At 47.8% G+C, this 5,416-nt stretch overlaps 1 long non-coding RNA gene across 1 annotated transcript; it reads right to left on the bottom strand.

Moving 5' to 3' along the window:
- Nucleotides 1-4,398: 4,398 nt before the first annotated feature.
- LOC127028785 (uncharacterized) lies at nt 4,399-5,396 on the bottom strand. Its single transcript, XR_007768078.1, has 2 exons — nt 4,883-5,396; nt 4,399-4,805 (listed from the first exon to the last, which is right to left on the bottom strand). It is a non-coding gene; the product is annotated as an uncharacterized LOC127028785 (long non-coding RNA).
- Nucleotides 5,397-5,416: the final 20 nt, after the last annotated feature.

Here is a 5,416-nt window from a genome sequence, read left to right as displayed (position 1 = left end):
TTCCATTTATAGAGAACAACTTTTTACGAGACCTAACAAGAAGAACCTTTCTGATAAACACGCAGACAGCAATATCGTCCAATGTAGCTGCCAGAAGAGGTGTATTTGTTTCAGAGAAGTCCCAACAATTAAGGAATCCTCAATGCTTTAAATTCCCCTTACATCTCTCTCCAACTGGTTGCTATAACTCTACATCCCTGAAACAAACTAGAACTCAGTGAGGTCCACGTGCCTGCTCTGCAGGCCAGATTTGGCTCACGGGATGCTTCCAGCCTGCCTCCTGCATCTTTCCACACAGGAGGAGGGACCAGCTATCCAAGCAGAACGTATTATCCCAACAGCGAGGACATAAAAGGTAGCGCAGCAGAAATGCTGGGTACTTCAGGACCCCGCTGCTATGTCCATGCGGGAGAGGTGAGTTGAAACTAGAAACGAACACAGCGGCTGCACGTATGCGTGCATGACGCTGCGTAGCATGTCAGGGGATGTCCAGACCAGGAGCCAGCCCCAGCCACCACAGGGGCCGGACCACGAGCTTTGGGCTTTCCTAATTTCAGCCTATGCACCTCCTGATCTGCAACAGCACAGCACGCTTGCAAAAAGCACCCATCAATTCTTCCCAGCCCACAGCAAGCAGACTGTGGGCTACAGCACTGGGACTATTTCACAGTGGGGACAAACCTTTTCTTTTTTCCGAAAGCATCCTGCCCGCTCCAAGTCTGTGCATCTACTGCCAGATCATCACACCAGATGAGCATCATTCCCTAGAGTTACAGAAAGCAGATCACCCTCGCATAGGAATATATACAGCTATTACAACATGGACTCCGGCTGCTGCTCTCAGACTCTAGCTCTCTGTGGGTAGTTTTGGCCTCTGCATAAAGATTACTCTCCTGATTTTCTACAACTCCAACAGAAATCACAGTAAGGAAGCATCCTGCGAGAGCCAAGTCCTTCTTCTGACCACTGGTTTGAAGAAGAGGAACACAAGCTGGAGACGTTTTCCCCACACTACGGCATTTTGATCTCCTCTGCCGGAACTCTTGAAAAGCATGATCTCACGGACTGTGAAAGAAATTCTCAGAGAGGTACTCACGATTGGTGCAACTTCACAGCTATCACAGTATGTAGATACAAACAAAGACCTACTCAGGAGTTGCTAAGAAATCTGCTTTTTCGATCCACAAATAAAACGCACGGTGCTCTCCCCAGAAGAGGCAGCATGTGCTAAGCTGCTCTTCATCACGGAACCTATTGACAAGCTTCAACAGGGACAGTACCAACAAAACCAACAATCCGTTGTATAAATAACTTAGATTTTAGTTATCCCGACAACAATATGAACACTCACAGAAATAAACGCACATATCAGACCGATAACGAGCTCCAAGAAGCGCATAAAAACGTCCATGCAATTGGCTGTATGGATGACAAGGCCAGCTCACAGACCTCATACTTTCAGTTGCTATGTTAAACAGTCACCAAGGGATGTAGCTGTCTAACTAGCAACATACAAACACTGCGTTATTTGCCATCAATAAGCGACCAAAGTTTCCAATCGAGTCGGCAGTGGGAGAAGTCAGCATCAGCTCAGCAAAGAGGCAGACGTAGAAGAGCAGCGAACAGTGACCAAAGTCACCCTTGTACTTCAGAAAAGCATTTTTCAGTAATAACGTTAACCTCCTCTTTCAGTAATTAGCCATTCCTATACTGTAATAAACCTATTGTGGAATGCACATACTAGATGAATGCCTCTGCAAGTCCTGGGATATGAAGCAAGAATATTTACTGTATATATGTATACTCTATATATATATCTGTATGTGCACATACACACACACGTATAAAGCAATAAATATAAAACGATACATTCCACTGAGAGACCACAAGACTCTTTAAAAAGCTGGATGTGGATTTCTAGTGTTTGTGATTTATTATCAACGCCTAACTACTTCAAGGCAATCTTGCTACATAAGGATACTTTTCACCTGTAATACAACAGTATTTTGGAAACCTAGATCTCGTTATAGATTAACCCTCACTGGTTTGAAATCTGTACAGAAATAGTTCTCCACACATGACAGCTTGTTTGTGTCACATCCACAAACGCCATCTATAGGTGTTCACCCCATGCACTGCATAATATAACCAACAGGCAATACCTTTTACAGTTGCTTCACAGAACTAAAGACGGGTCCTTGACGCTGAACGCAGAAAAGACCAAAAGTACCTTGCAGCAAGTTTCAAAGAATACTAATAGGAAAGCTAAAGAAATAAGGAAGTTCCATACCCACCTTAACGTTATCTGATTTCAATTCAAAATCCGTGTAAAGTCCTTTCATAAAACCTGTCACTCTAATTACCTTCAAAACAGAAGAAAAGGAGTAAGGTAAGAACACTTGAAGGCCTCTATTCAATAAAGCTTGTGTGCCAATAGGAAATACGTAGACCTTATCTGCTTTCAGAGATGATACCTTGTTTAGAACTATTCCAGAGTAGGTCCAGAGGCCTGCTGTGTCTCTGAACACGCTCTGGAACAACGAGACTTAATCCTTGCTTACAGCTCAGGCCTCCCTTCCTATTTAATTCCATCTTTAACCTTGATGGTTGGTGAATCCAGGAGATTCACAACGTGAACACCAGCATACGCGTTTTAAACGCAGCTCTGTTATTCCCTCATTGACTTCTTTAAATGTGACTATATATAAACGCAGCAGCTCAGGGAATGTAAAAATTAAGACTGGTTGTTGGGGTTTTTTTGTTTTGGTTTTTTTTTAAGTGGGAGTGGAAAAACAACCTACGAGCGGTTTTCACAGAAGACCAAATGCACAGCAGACTGAGGAAAAGAGTCAGACCCCTCGTCTGGTCTTAACCACTACCAGCCACCCTAAAAAAAACCCTGAGATTTACTCACTACCCTAAAACCCCGAGATTTCCTTGCTACTCGGAGCGCACCCCCTGCAGCAGCGACCTGCCTGCACCACCCAGCCCTGCGCAGGCCCCGGGGCCCCGCAAAGGTGACGGGGTCCCCCTCTCCCGGGCAAGGGAGCGCTCAGAGCCCCTGGGGGTCCCCCCGGCAGAGCCCCCCACAGCCCGCGCCTGGGGGACCCCTGCTCCCCCGCGGCAGCGACACCCCCGCCCGCCAGGGGCGGCCGAGCCCGCAGGGAGGCCCTGTTGCCTAGCAACGGCGGCGCGGGCCCGCAGGCCGCTTCCCGGCCCACCTCGGGGATCACGTCGTGCAGGTAGCGGAAGGGCGGCTTACTCAGCAGCCGGTCCCTCAGCGGCGGCTTGCGGATCACTCGCCCCAAGGAATCCTGCGTCCGCCGCACCACCGCCTCGTTGAGAGCGGCGGGACCGCGCCGCCGCCGCCGCCGCCGCCACCGGCGGCTCCGAGCATTCCCGGCCTGCCTCGCGGCGCAGGGCGCCTCACTGCGCAAGCGCAGAGCTGGGGCAGGCGGTTGCTAGGCACAACGCGGCCCTAGCAACCGGCCCGGCGGCCTCGTTAGGCCCTGCCCTCCCTCGCCCTGGGCCTGAGGGAAGAGGCCCTGGAACCAGCCCCAAAGCCTCTTGTCCCACAGAACTAGTCACACCCCAGCCCCTTGCTTGAATAATCACCAGATAGAGAGTGCTCAGAAACTTCAATTGTATCTTTCGGTGGTTTGTCGTGGTGGTGGTTTTTTTTAAATTGTTCTTGAAGTAAAGAAGTGGAAAGTGAGAGTGATGGATGGGGGAGAAGGAGCCAGCGTCAAGGTTGCCCGATCCCGCGTCACTCTCCCTAGCAAAGCCAGGCCACGGCCATTGAAGAACAGCACAGGCTTTTTCAACGGGCCGCTTCCTCCTGCTCCGTAATCACTTCAGCAACCTGGAACGAGTTACGAGGAAAAGGAAAAGGAAACACACCATTTTCTCGCAATAAGATTCCCAGAGCTGAATGCTTGCTCTTTTACAAGGACCGCACCAGGAGCGGATACAAAAGATAACCGTTCCTCAGCAATCCGTGTTTCTTACTCTACGAGAGCCACAGTCCTCTAGATGATTTACGCTAGTTCCCTTGAAAAACAGACCAGATCAATATATTGTGCACAAGCTAGGAGCTGAAATAACGGGAAGTAAATACTAGATCATGCTTTCTAAGAAAAGAGCACAAACACCGCAAGCTAAAAATCACTTTAACTTGCGTCCCAAAACCCCAGCCCTCCAACTGAAGCCAGGTCTTTGCACAGGGCAACCCCAGCCGGGTCGGGGAAACTTCTCGCACAGAGATGGGAACGCTGTCTTCAGAACAGACTGGAAAATTAAGGCTTAATGAAGGTTTTGCCCCGTCCAATCTTAGAAACCAATTCACGCCGTTCCCGATCAATGTATCGGTGAGACATACATAGACAAACCAAATGGACATCTAGAAATGACTTTTTATTTTGTGAAGAACACTTGAAAAATAAAGACGAAAGCTTTTCCAGGCTTTGGAATATAACCATCATAAACTGTGGAATCACAAAGACTCCGTTTTAAAAAGGTGTTCCCTCTCCCCACCCCCCTTTTTAACGAACTCTCTCCTTGCGGAATGACCCACAGTAGTTTTAAGGAAAAAAATACGCATTTTGAGCCAACATTAGAAATAATCCAAGATTGGTTCAGTGCAGGCGCTGCTACATTACACTTGAACAAAGGCACATACTAAAATCCCCACGTTAGCACTCGGAATCCGTCTTTACATTTCTCCAAACGTCGTGTTTTCGAGAAGAGGCTGGAGTTATTAAAGGCAGGTGGGAAGGCTGAGCTCAGGACAGCTGTCCAGCAAGGAACTGGAGGAATTCAAAGGGACAGCAAAGTAAGTGCAATGCCACGGAACAACCTGCGAACGCAAACCTTTCTGGCTTACCTTAGGAATCAGCACGCGCGATCATTTCTGGCTCGCAAGAACACTTGTGGATAGGGAAGAAGGCGGCGCAAAGTCAGACGGGGAAAGCAGTCGGCTGCCCTCACCTCAGTCAGAAAATCTATCCATAGAACTAGGATTTCAAGATTCAAGGGAAGCCTACCTACAACCGAAACAGCAAGGAAATTAAAAAGATCCCCTTCTTGAATGAAGCGGCCTCAGAAAGCACAGAAGCACCTGCTGAATTTGAGAGAGATGCACAGAAATAAATATTAATCATATGCTTCAAGGGGCTTTGGACTTTCTTTTTTTTTTGCTGATAGCTGAGAGTGTCAGTTTTTGTCTTGAAGCTGTCTGAAATACCAGAATGTTGTTAACCTATAAAAGGTAAAACGAGAGAGCTTCTCACATTAGCCACAATTTTAGTAGCCTGCTCTACTGGTATCTCCTACTACGGAATCTGCTCCACATACAAGGCAACAGCTTCAACGTTTACGGTAGCCCCCAAAAGTGACTTGTAGTTTGTCCTCTCATTAA

Source organism: Gymnogyps californianus, unplaced genomic scaffold, assembly GCF_018139145.2.
Source record: "Gymnogyps californianus isolate 813 unplaced genomic scaffold, ASM1813914v2 HiC_scaffold_426, whole genome shotgun sequence".
NCBI classification, from domain to species: Eukaryota; Metazoa; Chordata; class Aves; order Accipitriformes; family Cathartidae; genus Gymnogyps; species Gymnogyps californianus.
This window is presented reverse-complemented; position numbering and strand designations above follow the sequence as displayed.